We start from the raw sequence: 18,709 nt of genomic DNA, 5'->3' as shown, positions 1-18,709 counted from the left end.
ATGATACGGCAGATGAAATATTTAAATTATATATTACAGCATATGTGTACATATATACGTACAGAAATATGTTACAGAACGAGAGGGACAGAGGGAGAGAGACAGAGAGAGAGAGAGAGAGATATTACAAAGTTTGGCAAACTCAAAATCTGCAGAGCTGAAACGCTGCTGGAAGTCGATCTGACGGGGGAATTATCTTTTACCTGGGTGAAGGTCAGCCTTGTTCTATTCAGGCCATCAGTGGATTGGATGAGGACTTCCCACCTTATACAGGGCAACCGCCTTTACTCAGGTCACTGATTTAAAAAATACTCTCATCCAAAAGAATCTGTACAGGAGCACCCAGAATAATGTTTGACCAGATAACCATGGACCCTGTGCCACTGAAGCTGACCCATAAATTAACCATCAAAACTTCCTTCCAGCACAGTAACAAATTGTATGAAGAAAATAGAGCAGGAAATAGGTTTATTTGACATACGTTCCACTGTGACCAAAATGGAAAATGTAAAAACTAAGTTAAAATTATAATAAAATTGTTATTAATGATTGAAAAACTGTATATGAATGGCAATGAACTTCAGTGACTGCATTTTTAATAAAGTGATTTCAACTTCCTCTTAAATTTATCCCTAGATTTGCTGTGAAACAACATGTGTTTAAATAATTCATAAATATTAAATACATATAAAATTAGTTATTTGAATGGCATTGCATATTGGGATTCCCAATAATTTCAAAGGGACAGGAAGCCAGAAAATTTGAACAATCCTCTGGGCTTTCTTAAAGGTGAAGAAATCCAAAGAGGTTAGTTGGGAGAAATTAGGTAGGAGCAGGTGGTATAACACTTTTGGGCGGTATGAGCAAAATGCTTGATTTCTGTTGAAAATCTAGAGTCTGGGCTGCCAGCTCCTCTTAGTTATGGTAGCTCATGCTATGCTCTTAGTGAATTCCTTTTGGCCTGAAGTAAAACAGTTTTATAAAGGTCACAGGAATCTGACTGCTGGATGTTCGTTATTTGAGGGAGCAAAGCAGTGAAAGGAGGACCCTAGAGGTCACCACTTTACTGAACGTGTCTAAGTGTCATGATGGGAAGTCATCTGAGATGATCTGCTCACTTCCCTCAGTCCATTTTAGAAGAAGAAAAGAGACTTTGCTTGGCAAGCCATGAATAAATGGGAAATGCATTGTAAGAAAAACTTGAGGTAAAGAGAAAGGTGTCACTACGTAGCCAGACCCTTTTGAAACCAGTATGGGCATCAAAATGGTCACCAGATCAAGTGCAACTAGGAAGGCAGTTTTAGAAGTCAAGGAAGGTGAAAGATAGAAAAGGGTCGCCTTCCCCAATCAAGAAAGGGGAATTTTGATTACAAGTTACAGAACCTCCCAAATGCCCCCACTGCCATAAACCACGGAAACGGAGAGCTAAGGCAGGGCCTCTTTGAGTCATGAGAATGTAATCCATTGAGGAGATCCTGGAGCAGGACATTTCTTGTTTTCAGAGTCCTTGCCAAGCCAGTTATAGATGGATTTGCATTTTGGTTGGGAAATGATTGGACCAGGCCAGTTTTGGCAGCGCCCCTTCCTCCTAGGTGGGACAGCAAGCCCCAGTGAATAGGTCCTCTGTTGCATCACAGCCATCCTCCTGCTACTGTAGTCCCAATTGAACTTGGAGAACGTGGTGAGTAGGATTCTTTAGTTCAAATTTGTTCTTCAGCTTCTGAATGTAGCATTTATCCTGGAGACAGCAAATTTGATGGGTCCAAAGTTACCATCATGGGTTTAATGCTACTTATTGGATGGGAACTTGCAATTTGGGCACAAAGTTATATTGTATTGATTAGATTTCTGATACCTTGTTTGAATTCTTGTATTGAAGAAGAAATTAATAGGAAATTTTGACATGAAAGATAAAGAATAAAGTATTTTCCCTTTCCTATGCCTTTGTGGTGTCCCTCTGCTGTGATGTTAGAGGCATTTATCTTAGAAGGTGTGAGGTCCTTACATTCTTCCTGATTGTCCTTTGCTCTGTATATGTCATTCTGTTGGTACCTCATGAGAGAAGATGATGATAGCAATTGCTTGTGAGCTTGCCCAGGAGTTTAGAACTTGTGTTGGCCTTTTTTGAAGATGTTGTTTTCATTAAAAAAAAAAGAAATAAAAGTAAAAACACCTGCTTGTTTCTTTCAAATAAAGATATTTTCTTTGGAAAAGTTGTGTGAGAAAAGAAAAGATTTTCTCTGGGGTGATGTATCGATTTGCTAAAGCGCGAGAGAGAAGTCAGAAATTCTTTAAAAGGTATTAAAGATATTAAAGCCCATGCTTAGAGATTGCCGAGATAGTATCTGTTGTTATTACACAAGCTTTTCCGCTCCTCTCTGTAAGAATTCCTTCTTGTGAACACGGTCATATACTTTCTTTCAGATATTAAGACTCCAGAAAGATGTCTTCTGAACAGCAGCAGTGCAAGCAGCCTTGCCAGCCACCTCCAGTGTGCCCACCGAAGTGCCCTGATCCTTGCTCAGCTCCCAAGTGTCCAGAACCTTGCCCACGTATAAAGTGCACTGAGCCATGGCCACCTCAGCAGTGCCAGTAGAAATGCCCTCCTGTGCCACCTCCCCACCAATGCCAGCAGAAGTGCCCACCCAAGAACAAGTAACATCTTCAGCGTTTTTATGGATCAGGAAAGGATAAGGACAATTGGCTCACCGAGTTCCACAGCTCTACCTTCATCTTCTCTTTAAAGCCTATCATGGATACAGAAGAAGCTTCTCCACCCTTCAGCCTGCAGTATGCGTGCGGTGATTCCTGTCCGTCAGAGGCTTCCTATCTGAGGCTGCGTTATACCGCTTCCCTCTGAGACGTACCCGAGAAAGCATCACAGAGCCTCAGAAGGAAGAGCAGCAGCTCTCCTCCTGGGCGCCCTCTGAGGAATCTGTTGATGTCTTCTGTGTCTGTCTGTCACCTGGACAGGGGTTCCTACCAGCTGAGCATTTGTTCCTTATCCTCCACGTCTTGAATAAAATACAATTCTTTTGTTTGATGGTAAAAATATTTTCTTTCTTTTACAACCAGCTTTTTGCTATACCATATCATAATTTTGGTTGATTTCTATCCTTCTTTGACCCCACATTTCAGGCTCTCACAAGACGTTTTATCTGAGTTTTGAGTCCTATCGATGATTATTTCTGAATAATTTCAAATCCAGGTTATTTTTTTAAAAATTATTGCTTGATTGATATGAGGAAGAAATTATTTAACTCCTCAGGATTTGAATCCCTTATTAAAATGTAGGGAAAATCACATTTAGAGTGCCCACTTTCTTATGCTTAGAAACTAAATGAATCTGTGTAATTCAGTTAGCACAATGATGGACACATAATTAGCATTTTGTGAGGTGGCCCATCATCACTGTCTGCTTCATCATCACCATCACTACCATCACCACCATCACCACCACCGCCATGTTTGCTCCAGCAGGAAAGTGGCTCAGACATACCTAGTACAGAAAACAGGGAGATTCTGAAACTCTATTACCCTTTCATATTCTGTGTTCATTTTCTTTTCCAATTTAACTGTATTTTTAAAAAACATCTTTATTGGAATATAATTGTTCTACTATGGTGTGCTAACTTCTGCTTTACAACAAAGTGAATCAGCCATACATATACATATATCCCTATATCTGCTCCCTTTTGCATCTCCCTTCCTATCCCATACCTCTATGTGGTCACAAAGCACCGAGCTGATCTCCTTGTGCTATGTGGATGCTTCCCACTAGCTATTGATTTTACATTTGGTAGAGTATATATGTCCATGACACTCTCTCACTTCGTCCCAGCTTACCCTTCTCCCTTCCCTTGTCCTCAAGTCCATTCACTAAGCCTGTGTCTTTAATCCTGTCCTTCCCCTAGGTTCTTCACAATTTTTTTTTCTTTTTTTACATTCCATATATATATTATCATACGATATTTGTTTTTCTCTTTCTGACTTCCTTCACTCTGTATGACAGACCTCAGGTCCATCCACCTAATTACAAAAAACTCAATATCTTTTCCTTTTATGACTGAGTCATATCCCATTGTATATATGCACCACATTTTCTTTATCCATTCATCTGTCGATAGACACTTAGGTTGCTTCCATGTCCTGGCTATTGTAAATAGAGCTGTGATGAAGATTGTGGTACATGACTATTTTGAATTATGGTTTTGTCAGGGTATATGCCGAGTAGTGGGATTGCTGGCCCATATGGTAGCTCTATTTTTAGTATTTAAGGAACCTGTACACTGTTCTCCATAGTGGCTGTATCAATTTACACTCCCACCAAGAGTGCCACAGAGTTCCCTTTTCTCCACACCCTCCTCAGCATTTGTTATTTGTAGATTTTTGATGATGGCCATACTGACCAGTGTGAAGTGATACCTCATTATAGTTTTGATTTGCATTTCTCTAATGATTAGTGATGTTGAGCAGGCTTTTATGTGTTTGATTTCAATCTGTATATCTTTTTTTTGAGAAATGTCTATTTAAGTCTTTGGCCCATTTTTGGATTGGTTTGTTTGTTTTTTTGCTAATGAGCTGCATGTGCTGCTTGTAAATTTTGGAGACTAATCTGCTGTCAGTTGCTTCGTTTACAAATATTTCCTCCCATTCTGAGGGTTGTCTTTTCGTCTTGTTTATGGTTTGTTTGTTGTGCAAAAGCTTTTAAGTTTCATTTGGTCCCATTTGTTTATTTTTGTTTTTATTTCTGTTTCCCCAGGAGGTGGGTCAAAAAGGATCTTGCTGTGATTCTTTTCATAGAGTGTACTGCCATTGGTTTCCTCTAAGAGTTTGATAGTGTCTGGCCTTACATGGAGGTCTTTAATCCATTTTGAGTTTATTTTTGTTTATGGTGTTAGGGAGTGTTGTAATTTCACTCTTTTACATGTAGCTGTCCAGTTTTCCCAGCAGCACTTATTGAAGAGGCTGTCTTTTCTCCATTGTATATTCTTGCCTCCTTTATCAAAAATAAGGTGACCATATGTATGTGGGTTTATCTCTGGGCTTTCTGTCCTGTTCCATTGATCTATATTTCTCTTTTTGTTCCAGTACCATACTGTCTTGATTACCGTAGCTTTGTAGTATAGTCTGAAGTCCAGGAGCCTGATTCCTTCAGTTCCATTTTTCTTTCTCAAGTTTGCTTTTGCTATTTGGGGTCTTTTTTGTTTCCATAGAAACTGTGAAATTTTTGGTTCTAGTTCTGTGAAAAGTGCCATTGGTACTTAGATCAGTGTTGCATTGGATCTGTAGATTGCTTTGGGTAGTATAGTGATTTTCACAATGTTGAATTTTTAAAAATATGAAAGTACTAATCACTAAATGCATTGACATGAAAATGTACAAAATTGGACAGTTAGGAGTACATGTTGGGCAGCAAAGGGTAATATGGCAGGTTGAGGGGACTGGAGGGTTGAAGGAGAAGACAGAAAATGAGCATGAAAATACATTTTTAAAATTACTGTCTTTTAAAGACCTAAAGCACATCTGGAAAGAGTAGAAGAAAGAAAAGAGATCAGCGCTAAGTTTGTAATTCACCTAGATTTCAGACCTTTAGTGCTCTGATCCTCTCTCCCCTCCCCAAACCTACTCTCAGTCACTTATACGTGATGGTTTGAGTCTTAAATGGTATCTTCCATTTCTTTCTGGTTTCACACAATTTAAATCTGATATTTATTGTTGAAATAAAAAGTATTTATTTTCCTGATAAAGGAATTTTAAGCATATGACAGCAGTCTAGGGGAGTGTTGGGGTCAGGTGATATGGGACATCCTGATTCTATTAAAAATGTGTTACCACGTTCTACAGTAACATAAAGCCAGTGTTGAAAACTTCCTAAATGAGACAGGGCTGCTCACCAGCCATGACCCATAAAGAAAAGTTTCAGTGCCCAAGGGGACAGAGGATAGTTCAGGTTCAGGACTGAAAAGGCAGAAATGAAATCTTTTGCCAGGGTTGGAGAACATACTAGGGCATTGTTTTTGGAACTTCAGTTATTCCCTAAAGGCTCATTATATTTGTTATAATTACACATCACAAGTATCATGTAATATTGATAATTTTTACTTTAAATTCACTTTAAACTAACTTTTTGAATTTCTAATTTAATTGGCCATAGGGAGTCAAGTGCATGAAATGGCAGAAGAAATATTCAATTTACATATATGTATGTACATATGCATATATATATATGAATAGAGAGAGAGAGACACACACACAGCAAGAGAGAGAGAGAGAGAAGAGACAGAGAAAGAGACAAATATAGAGAGAGAGATTAGGAAGGCTGGAAAGTCCAAAATATGCAGGGCCAACCCTAGCTGGAAGGCCATCAGGCAGGGGAATTGTCTCTTACCTGGTTGGGGGAGGGGTCAGGCTTTTGTTTTATTCAACAGACTCTATGAGGCCTACCCACTTACAGAGGGCAAACTCCTTTCCTCAGGGCACTGATTTAAATATCACTCTCATCCAAAAGCATCCTTAGAGAAAAAGCCCGAAAAAAGATAGACCAAATATTTCAGCAACCTGTTCCAGTCAAGTTGACCCATAAAAAATATCAAAAATTCCTTCCAGCACATGGACAAACTGTATAAAGAAAGTAGAGCAGGAAATAGGTTAATTTCACGTATATTCCACTGTGATCAATATGGAAGAATCTACAGATAGGTTAAAATTATAGTAAAATTATTATGAACGATTAAGAAGTAGTGTATGAATGGCAATTAACATCAACGACCGAATTATTAATAAAGTGATTTCAACTGTCTCTTGAATTTACCCCTAGATTTGATGTGAATCAATGTGCTTAAATAATTCATAAATAATTAATAGATTTAAAACTCGTTATTTGAATGGCATTGCCTATTAGATAGGGTTTTCCAATGATTTCAAAGAGACAGGACGCCAGAAAATTTAAACACTCGTCTGAGCTTTCTTCAAAAGTTGAAGAATCCAAAGAGGTCCTTTGGGGGAAATTAGGTAAGAGCAGGTGGGATGTCACGTTTGGGAGGTATGAGTAAAAGGCTTGGTTTCTATTGTAAGTCTAGGTTCTGATCTGCCAGCTGATTGGAATTATGGTAGGTGATGCTACACTCCTAGTGAATTCCTTGTGGCCGGAAGTGAAAGAGATTTATAAAGTTCATAGGAATCTGACTGTTGGATGCTGTTAATCTGAAGGAACAAAGCAGTGAAAGGAGGGCCCTAGAGGTCACCACTTTACTAAACGTATCTAAGTATCATGATGGGAAGTCATCTGAGATCATCTGCAAACATCTCTCAGTCCATTTTAGAAGAGGAGAAGAGATTTCACTTAGCAAGCCGTGGATCAAGGCGAAATGTATTGTAAGAAGGACTTGAGGTAAAGGGAAAGGTGTCACCAGGTAGCCAGGCCATTTTCAAACCAGTATGTACAACAAAATGGCCACCAGATCAAGTGCAACTAGGCAGGCAGTTTTAGAAGTCAAAGAAGGGGAAAGATAGAAAAGGGTCATCTTCCCCAATGAAGAAAGGGAACACTTGCCTACAAGTTAGAGAACCCCTGAAATTCTCCCACTGCCATAAACCACTGAAACGGAGAGCTAAGGCAGGGACTCTGTGAGTCAGGAGAACATCATCTAGTGAGGAGATCCTGGCGCAGGACATTTCCTGTTTTCAGAGTCCCTGTCAAGCCAGTTATGGATAGATTTGCATTTGGGTTGGGAAATGACTGCACGAGGCTAGTTTGGACAGCTCCGCTTCCCCTTGGGTGGGGCAGCAAGCCCCAATAAAAAGGTCCTCTGCTGCACGACAGCTATCCTCCTGCTACTCGAGTTCCGATTGACTTTGGAGAACCTGGTGAGTCTGATTCTTCAGTTCAAATTAGTTCTCGGGCCCCCGAATGTTGAGTTTATGCTGGAGACAGCAAATTTAATGGGTCCAAAGTTATGATCATGGGTATAATGCTACTTAGTGGATGGGAACTTGGAATATGGGCCCAATGTTATATTGTATTTACTAGATTTCTGATAGCTAGTTTGAATTCCTCTATTGAAAAAGAAATTAATAGGAAATTTTGACATGAAGGGATAAAGAGCAAAGGGTTTACCTTTTTTTATACCTTTTTCTTGGACCTCCACTGTGATTTCAGAGACATTTATTTTAGAAGGTGTGAGGCTCCTACATTCATCCTGATTGCCCTTTGCTCTGTACAAAGTCATCCTGTCGGGTCCTCATGAGAGAAAATGGTGACAGGAATTGCTTCTGAGCTTGCCCAGAATTTTAGAACTTTTGATAGCCTTTTAAAAATATGTTGTTTTCATAAAAAAATAAAAAAAGAAAGAGAAATAAAACTGAAAACATCGCTTGTTTCTTCAAAACAAAGATATTTTCTTTGGAAAAGTTGTATGAGAAAAGAAAGTTTTCTCTGGGCTGATGAATAGGTTTGCTAACGAACGAGAGAGATGTCAGAAATTCATTAAAAGGTATTAAAGAGATTAAAACACATGCTTAGAGATTGGAGAGATACTGTCCGTTTGTGTTACACAAGCTTTTGCTCTTCTCTATGTAGGGATTCCTTATTGTGAACACGGTCATATACTTTCTTTCAGATATTAAGACTGCAGAAAGATGTCTTCTCAAGAGCAGCAGTGCAAGCAGAAGTGCAAGACACCTCCAGTGTGCGTAACTAAGTGCCCTGATCCTTGCTCACCTAAGAAGGATTCAGACCCTTGTCCACCTAAGCCGTGCCAGCAGAAATGCCCTCCTGGGACACCTATCCAGCAATGCCAGCAGAAGTGCCCACCCAAGGAAAAGTAACAGCTTCAGCTTTTATCTGCATCTGGAAAGGATAAGGGCAATCGGCTCACCTAGCTCCACAGCTCCGCCTTCATCTTGTCTTCAAAGCCTATCATGGATACAGAAGAAGCTTTCCACCCTTCAGCCTGCAGTATGCGTGTGGTGAATCCTGACGGTCAGAGGTTTCCTATCTGAGTCTGCTATGCCACTTCCCTCTGGAGGTACCTGAGAAAGTACCACAGAGCCTCAGGAGGAAAAGCAGCAGCTCTCCTCCTGGGGGCCCTCTGAGGATTCTCTCGCTGTCTTCTGTGTCTGTCTGTCACCTGGGCAGCGGTTTCTACCGGATGAGCAATTGTTACTTATCCTCCATTTCCTGAATAAAATACATTTCTTTTTGTGATGGTTAAAGTATTTTCATTCTTTTAAAACCTGCTTTTAGCAATATTATATCATAATTTTGGTTGATTTCTATCCTTCTTTGATCTCAATTTTCAGGCTCTCACAGTCAGTGTTATCTGAATTTAGAGTTATATCGATGATTGTTTGTATATAATTTCAAATCCAGGTTATTTTCTTAATTATTGCTTGATTGATCTGGGGAACAAACTTTTTAACTCCTCAGAAGTTCAATCCCTCTACTAAAATGTGGGGAAAACCACATTTACAGTGCCTACATGCTTAGGCATAAAATTTACATGAATGTGTGTAATTCAGTTGCCACAATGCCGGGCACATAATTGGCATTTGAGAGGTGGCCGATCATCATTGCCTCTGTCATCATCACCGTCACCACCATCACCACCACCACCATGTTTGCTCCGGCAGGAAAGAGGCTCAGACATACCTAGTACAGCACAGAAAGAGAATCTTAAACTATATTACACTTTCATATTCTGTGTTCCTTTTCTTTTCCAACTTAACTGTATTTATAATCTGATATGACACATTAAATGCTTTGGGAAATATTGGGATATTGTGCATAAAATTATAGTAGTTCTGAAAACATGGGTAGTACAAATAATGGGAAGTTTAAAGTGTCCTTATCAGGCAAAGCGCTGCCTGCTCTCCATGTGCACAACATGCTCTTCTTACTGTGAAACTCAACAACCTCAGGGTCTTATGATACTTTTTCGCCTCTGAAGTTACTTTCTTGATTGATTTGACCCCACCTTTGAGGTCCACTGGGGTTTCCAATGTTTATCTAGATTTACAAAATGACTGTTGCTATGCAGCTTGTTTTCTAAGTGCTTAGCTTAGTGGTCCAGTAAGCTGTGAATAGGGAGGTGTTCTTTAAGCATATCTCTTCTTGTGGCCCTAGAAGTAAAGGAGTCCAAGATGCCAGAACTGCAGAAGAAAAAGTTCCACAGATTACTGCCCAAAGCTCATCAGAGTATTACATGAGTGAGAAATCAACACTGATATTTGGGAGTTGTCTCTACTTTAGTTAGTGTTATTTGACCTGACAGAGAATTTAGTTCTGTGAGGTGTGATGCTCCTGTAGAAATCTTAAAATTAGGGCATTGGCTTAAGAGTCTGGAGGTATTTGGCAAGGAATCTGATATTGGAAGCCATAAATGTGGTGATACATTTTATTCAATGGCAAAATGTTTGCAGTAATGGTTGTCCATGGTATCCTGAGAGGCAGACTAAATGTTGGTCACTTGTTGACTTGACCAGGGTATGTCAATAGACATATGTTCAGGAAAAACTTGCTAGTTGGCAGGTCGGAAATTTAAAAAAATGAAAAGGAAAAAATAAAGCCCAGATATTCAAAACCTTGTTGAATTAGGAAACGCAACACTTGTAAGCCCTAAAGAGTAAGAGATGAGATTAGAAGTGTTTTGTAAAAAAATAATTAATTAATTAATTAATTAATTAATTAATTAATTTTTGGCTCTGTTGGGTCTCCGTTTCTGTGCGAGGGCTTTCTCTAGTTGCGGCAAGCAGGGGCCACTCTTCATTGCGGTGCACGGGCCTTTCCCTCTCGTGGACTCTCTTGTTGCAGAGCACAGGCTCCAGTCGCGCAGGCTCAGTAGTAGTGGTTCACGGGCCTAGGTGCTCCGCGGCATGTGGGATCATCCCAAACCGGGGCTCAAACCCGTGTCCCCTGCATTAGCAGGCAGATTCTCAACCACTGCACCGCCGGGGGAGCCCTAGAAGTGGTTTTGAACTTGAAGCCCAATTTCAGTTGACCGTAACAATAGAGAAAAGGTATAGATACAGAAGTTGTAGTCTTTCCACCTGTGTGCAAGGGAGCCTCATGGTAATTGAATTATGTTCAGGGATCAAGGCAGCAATTTAATCAGGCCAGAAAATTACTTCCAGAAAAGGACCCGAGTGAGGTCTCTAGCACATAGTAATGATTGGAGGTACGAATTATGTCAGGTGCCTACTAAGTGTTTGAGGGAATTGACAACTAAATAAACTATACGCCAAAACGAGAAAGACTGATTTTTCAAGAATTGTATAACGACTTTCCAGCCCTCCTTTCCCCACTTTCCACCCCACCTACTTCAGATGTGGTCAGTAGAGGTGATTAAAAGTGAATATCCACTATGAGGTGGATACAGGGCCCCAGAGAATAATGGATAAGGGAAGCTCTCTCAGAGAATAGTATCAGAGCCTAAGAGAGGCAAGGAGGAGAAGGAACACAGAGCTTCTCAAACGTTGTTACTCTTTTGTATGATGGTTATTCTTTCATCTTTCCCCTCCAGTTTTATTGAGGTATAATTGATTAAATTGTACACATTACGGTGTATAATGTGACGATTTGACATATGTGTACTTTGTGCAGTGATTTACACCATAGGTTACATAATACATTAATTACTTCAACAGTAGCCATTTAACTGTGTGTATGGCTGAGTGTTTGCCTGTGTGTGTGTGTGTGTGTGTGTGTGTGTATGTGTGTGCGTTTGTGTTTGGTGAGAATGCTTATGGTGTACTTTCTCAGCAAGTTTCAAGTACACAACACAGTGTTAATATCAAGACTCACCATGCTCTACCTCAGACTCCCAGAGCTTATTCATCGTAGGACTACAGACTTGTACCCTTTGCCCAACATCTCCATTGTTCCCACATCCCCCAGGCCCTGCTGACCACCATTCTACTCTCTGTTTCTGTGACATCCCTGACTTTGGCAACATAATCCTAAATAAACATTGGCTCAAAGAAGAAATAACAAATACATATAAAATACTTTGTGATGAATGAAAATGAAAAGAAAACATAGAAGAACTTTAAGGATCAATGTAACGCAGTGCATAGAGAGCAACTTACGGCTGGAGGCAGGTGTTTTACAGAAGATAAAAGATCTCAAATCAGTAATCTGAGAGACATGTATGCATGTGTGTGGGTTTATGAAAATCGAAAACTCCTAACACTAAAAACAGCAAAATATAAGCAGTGATTATTTTTGGCCGTTTAATAAACATGCTTATTTTTGAACAGCTTTATGTTTTCCCCATTATATTATATGAGGTAATATTTTTATAACAATTTATCATAATATTTAAAAAAGATGTAGTAGTCACTGAAGATGTGGCTGAGATGGAGGGAAAGTTTATGTCCTGGACTTCTGGCGCATGCCCAGCTGGTGACTCTTTCACAGGTTTCAGGTGTCTCCTCTTTCTCTTCCTCTCCTCCTCATTGTTCTCTTCTTCCTCCTTTCCCATTATAAAACCACATTCCTGAAAATCTTCCTGATTATTTGACCAAGACAAGTTACTAGGCCACTTCTTCCTCCTGACTGCAGGAAGAATTATGAAAGATATTAAAGGACTATTACTAAATGCATGGGCAACATTTCAAAGTACTAAATTGAACAGTTAAGGTGTATATATTGGGCAGCAAAGGTAATATGGCCGGTGGAGGGTTCTGGGGTGTTGAAGAAGAAGACAGAGAATAAATAGTGAAACACTTTTTTCTATTACTGTCTTCAAAGCCATAAAGCATGTTTGGAAAGAGCAGAAGAAAGCAAGTATATCAGATGAGCCCTAAGTCCATATTTCATCTAGATTTCAGACCTTAGTGCTCTGATCTTCTCTCCCCTCCCAACCCCACTCTCAATCACTTATATGTGATGCTGTGGGTTTTCAATGATATCTTATATCTATTTTTGGTTTCACACAATTGAAATCTGATATTTACTTATGGAATACAACAGTTTTATTTCCTGATACAGGAATTTTAAGCCCACGAGGGCAGTCTAGGGAAGTGTTCTCCTCAGGTGAGGTAGGATATCCTGACTCCATTAAACATGTGTTCCCACATTCTACAGTAACATTAAGTGAGAGTTACAACTTTATTCCTAAGCGAGACATGGCTCTTCACCAGCCATGGCCCATCACGAGAAGCTTCAGTGCCCAAGGGGACAGCATAGAAAAGAGTAGTGTTCAGGCCCTGGATAGAAGAGAGGAACTGTAGAAGAACCGTTGACAGCTAAATCTCTGAAAAGGCAGAAAGGAAATCTTTGGAGAACATGCTAGGCCACTGTTTCCCGAACTTCAGTTATTCGCTGAAACCTCATTATATTTGTCATCATTCCACACCACATGTATTACATAACATTAATAATTTTTAATTTAACTTCACTTTATAATAACTTTGAAAATTTTTAATTTAGTTGGCCATAGTTAACCACGTACATGATACGGCAGATGAAATATTTAAATTATATATTACAGCATATGTGTACATATATACGTACAGAAATATGTTACAGAACGAGAGGGACAGAGGGAGAGAGACAGAGAGAGAGAGAGAGAGATATTACAAAGTTTGGCAAACTCAAAATCTGCAGAGCTGAAACGCTGCTGGAAGTCGATCTGACGGGGGAATTATCTTTTACCTGGGTGAAGGTCAGCCTTGTTCTATTCAGGCCATCAGTGGATTGGATGAGGACTTCCCACCTTATACAGGGCAACCGCCTTTACTCAGGTCACTGATTTAAAAAATACTCTCATCCAAAAGAATCTGTACAGGAGCACCCAGAATAATGTTTGACCAGATAACCATGGACCCTGTGCCACTGAAGCTGACCCATAAATTAACCATCAAAACTTCCTTCCAGCACAGTAACAAATTGTATGAAGAAAATAGAGCAGGAAATAGGTTTATTTGACATACGTTCCACTGTGACCAAAATGGAAAATGTAAAAACTAAGTTAAAATTATAATAAAATTGTTATTAATGATTGAAAAACTGTATATGAATGGCAATGAACTTCAGTGACTGCATTTTTAATAAAGTGATTTCAACTTCCTCTTAAATTTATCCCTAGATTTGCTGTGAAACAACATGTGTTTAAATAATTCATAAATATTAAATACATATAAAATTAGTTATTTGAATGGCATTGCATATTGGGATTCCCAATAATTTCAAAGGGACAGGAAGCCAGAAAATTTGAACAATCCTCTGGGCTTTCTTAAAGGTGAAGAAATCCAAAGAGGTTAGTTGGGAGAAATTAGGTAGGAGCAGGTGGTATAACACTTTTGGGCGGTATGAGCAAAATGCTTGATTTCTGTTGAAAATCTAGAGTCTGGGCTGCCAGCTCCTCTTAGTTATGGTAGCTCATGCTATGCTCTTAGTGAATTCCTTTTGGCCTGAAGTAAAACAGTTTTATAAAGGTCACAGGAATCTGACTGCTGGATGTTCGTTATTTGAGGGAGCAAAGCAGTGAAAGGAGGACCCTAGAGGTCACCACTTTACTGAACGTGTCTAAGTGTCATGATGGGAAGTCATCTGAGATGATCTGCTCACTTCCCTCAGTCCATTTTAGAAGAAGAAAAGAGACTTTGCTTGGCAAGCCATGAATAAATGGGAAATGCATTGTAAGAAAAACTTGAGGTAAAGAGAAAGGTGTCACTACGTAGCCAGACCCTTTTGAAACCAGTATGGGCATCAAAATGGTCACCAGATCAAGTGCAACTAGGAAGGCAGTTTTAGAAGTCAAGGAAGGTGAAAGATAGAAAAGGGTCGCCTTCCCCAATCAAGAAAGGGGAATTTTGATTACAAGTTACAGAATCTCCCAAATGCCCCCACTGCCATAAACCACGGAAACGGAGAGCTAAGTCAGGGCCTCTTTGAGTCATGAGAATGTAATCCATTGAGGAGATCCTGGAGCAGGACATTTCTTGTTTTCAGAGTCCTTGCCAAGCCAGTTATAGATGGATTTGCATTTTGGTTGGGAAATGATTGGACCAGGCCAGTGTTGGCAGCGCCCCTTCCTCCTAGGTGGGACAGCAAGCCCCTGTGAATAGGTCCTCTGTTGCATCACAGCCATCCTCCTGCTACTGTAGTCCCAATTGAACTTGGAGAACGTGGTGAGTAGGATTCTTTAGTTCAAATTTGTTCTTCAGCTTCTGAATGTAGCATTTATCCTGGAGATAGCAAATTTGATGGGTCCAAAGTTACCATCATGGGTTTAATGCTACTTATTGGATGGGAACTTGCAATTTGGGCACAAAGTTATATTGTATTGATTAGATTTCTGATACCTTGTTTGAATTCTTGTATTGAAGAAGAAATTAATAGGAAATTTTGACATGAAAGATAAAGAATAAAGTATTTTCCCTTTCCTATGCCTTTGTGGTGTCCCTCTGCTGTGATGTTAGAGGCATTTATCTTAGAAGGTGTGAGGTCCTTACATTCTTCCTGATTGTCCTTTGCTCTGTATATGTCATTCTGTTGGTACCTCATGAGAGAAGATGATGATAGCAATTGCTTGTGAGCTTGCCCAGGAGTTTAGAACTTGTGTTGGCCTTTTTTGAAGATGTTGTTTTCATTAAAAAAAAAAGAAATAAAAGTAAAAACACCTGCTTGTTTCTTTCAAATAAAGATATTTTCTTTGGAAAAGTTGTGTGAGAAAAGAAAAGATTTTCTCTGGGGTGATGTATCGATTTGCTAAAGCGCGAGAGAGAAGTCAGAAATTCTTTAAAAGGTATTAAAGATATTAAAGCCCATGCTTAGAGATTGCCGAGATAGTATCTGTTGTTATTACACAAGCTTTTCCGCTCCTCTCTGTAAGAATTCCTTCTTGTGAACACGGTCATATACTTTCTTTCAGATATTAAGACTCCAGAAAGATGTCTTCTGAACAGCAGCAGTGCAAGCAGCCTTGCCAGCCACCTCCAGTGTGCCCACCGAAGTGCCCTGATCCTTGCTCACCTCCCAAGTGTCCAGAACCTTGCCCACGTATAAAGTGCCCTGAGCCATGGCCACCTCAGCAGTGCCAGTAGAAATGCCCTCCTGTGCCACCTCCCCAACAATGCCAGCAGAAGTGCCCACCCAAGAACAAGTAACAGCTTCAGCGTTTATATGGATCAGGAAAGGATAAGGACAATTGGCTCACCGAGTTCCACAGCTCTACCTTCATCTTCTCTTTAAAGCCTATCATGGATACAGAAGAAGCTTCTCCACCCTTCAGCCTGCAGTATGCGTGCGGTGATTCCTGTCCGTCAGAGGCTTCCTATCTGAGGCTGCGTTATACCGCTTCCCTCTGAGACGTACCCGAGAAAGCATCACAGAGCCTCAGAAGGAAGAGCAGCAGCTCTCCTCCTGGGCGCCCTCTGAGGAATCTGTTGATGTCTTCTGTGTCTGTCTGTCACCTGGACAGGGGTTCCTACCAGCTGAGCATTTGTTCCTTATCCTCCACGTCTTGAATAAAATACAATTCTTTTGTTTGATGGTAAAAATATTTTCTTTCTTTTACAACCAGCTTTTTGCTATACCATATCATAATTTTGGTTGATTTCTATCCATCTTTGACCCCACATTTCAGGCTCTCACAAGACGTTTTATCTGAGTTTTGAGTCCTATCGATGATTATTTCTGAATAATTTCAAATCCAGGTTATTTTTTTAAAAATTATTGCTTGATTGATATGAGGAAGAAATTATTTAACTCCTCAGGATTTGAATCCCTTATTAAAATGTAGGGAAAATCACATTTAGAGTGCCCACTTTCTTATGCTTAGAAACTAAATGAATCTGTGTAATTCAGTTAGCACAATGATGGACACATAATTAGCATTTTGTGAGGTGGCCCATCATCACTGTCTGCTTCATCATCACCATCACTACCATCACCACCATCACCACCACCGCCATGTTTGCTCCAGCAGGAAAGTGGCTCAGACATACCTAGTACAGAAAACAGGGAGATTCTGAAACTCTATTACCCTTTCATATTCTGTGTTCATTTTCTTTTCCAATTTAACTGTATTTTTAAAAAACATCTTTATTGGAATATAATTGTTCTACTATGGTGTGCTAACTTCTGCTTTACAACAAAGTGAATCAGCCATACATATACATATATCCCTATATCTGCTCCCTTTTGCATCTCCCTTCCTATCCCATACCTCTATGTGGTCACAAAGCACCGAGCTGATCTCCTTGTGCTATGTGGATGCTTCCCACTAGCTATTGATTTTACATTTGGTAGAGTATATATGTCCATGACACTCTCTCACTTCGTCCCAGCTTACCCTTCTCCCTTCCCTTGTCCTCAAGTCCATTCACTAAGCCTGTGTCTTTAATCCTGTCCTTCCCCTAGGTTCTTCACAATTTTTTTTTCTTTTTTTACATTCCATATATATATTATCATACGATATTTGTTTTTCTCTTTCTGACTTCCTTCACTCTGTATGACAGACCTCAGGTCCATCCACCTAATTACAAAAAACTCAATATCTTTTCCTTTTATGACTGAGTCATATCCCATTGTATATATGCACCACATTTTCTTTATCCATTCATCTGTCGATAGACACTTAGGTTGCTTCCATGTCCTGGCTATTGTAAATAGAGCTGTGATGAAGATTGTGGTACATGACTATTTTTGAATTCTGGTTTTGTCAGGGTATATGCCGAGTAGTGGGATTGCTGGCCCATATGGTAGCTCTATTTTTAGTATTTAAGGAACCTGTACACTGTTCTCCATATTGGCTGTATCAATTTACACTCCCACCAAGAGTGCCACAGAGTTCCCTTTTCTCCACACCCTCCTCAGCATTTGTTATTTGTAGATTTTTGATGATGGCCATACTGACCAGTGTGAAGTGATACCTCATTATAGTTTTGATTTGCATTTCTCTAATGATTAGTGATGTTGAGCAGGCTTTTATGTGTTTGATTTCAATCTGTATATCTTTTTTTTGAGAAATGTCTATTTAAGTCTTTGGCCCATTTTTGGATTGGTTTGTTTGTTTTTTTGCTAATGAGCTGCATGTGCTGCTTGTAAATTTTGGAGACTAATCTGCTGTCAGTTGCTTCGTTTACAAATATTTCCTCCCATTCTGAGGGTTGTCTTTTCGTCTTGTTTATGGTTTGTTTGTTGTGCAAAAGCTTTTAAGTTTCATTTGGTCCCATTTGTTTATTTTTGTTTTTATTTCTGTTTCCCCAGGAGGTGGGTCAAAAAGGATCTTGCTGTGATTCTTTTCATAGAGTGTACTGCCATTGTTTTCCTCTAAGAGTTTGATAGTGTCTGGCCTTACATGGAGGTCTTTAATCCATTTTGAGTTTATTTTTGTTTATGGTGTTAGGGAGTGTTGTAATTTCACTCTTTTACATGTAGCTGTCCAGTTTTCCCAGCAGCACTTATTGAAGAGGCTGTCTTTTCTCCATTGTATATTCTTGCCTCCTTTATCAAAAATAAGGTGACCATATGTATGTGGGTTTATCTCTGGGCTTTCTGTCCTGTTCCATTGATCTATATTTCTCTTTTTGTTCCAGTACCATACTGTCTTGATTACCGTAGCTTTGTAGTATAGTCTGAAGTCCAGGAGCCTGATTCCTTCAGTTCCATTTTTCTTTCTCAAGTTTGCTTTTGCTATTTGGGGTCTTTTTTGTTTCCATAGAAACTGTGAAATTTTTGGTTCTAGTTCTGTGAAAAGTG

The 18,709-nt window shown here is 39.6% G+C and overlaps 2 pseudogenes; both read left to right on the top strand.

Annotated features, from left to right (window-relative positions):
- Window positions 1-2,443: 2,443 nt before the first annotated feature.
- LOC137761303 (small proline-rich protein 2E-like) lies at window positions 2,444-2,659 on the top strand (annotated as a pseudogene).
- A 13,238-nt stretch (window positions 2,660-15,897) lies between these two features.
- On the top strand, window positions 15,898-16,113 carry LOC137761301 (small proline-rich protein 2E-like; annotated as a pseudogene).
- The last annotated feature ends 2,596 nt before the right edge of the window (window positions 16,114-18,709 follow it).

Source organism: Eschrichtius robustus, chromosome 3, assembly GCF_028021215.1.
Source record: "Eschrichtius robustus isolate mEscRob2 chromosome 3, mEscRob2.pri, whole genome shotgun sequence".
NCBI lineage: Eukaryota > Metazoa > Chordata > Mammalia > Artiodactyla > Eschrichtiidae > Eschrichtius > Eschrichtius robustus.
Note: the sequence above shows the minus strand (reverse complement) of the source record. Positions and strands in the feature narration are given on the sequence as shown.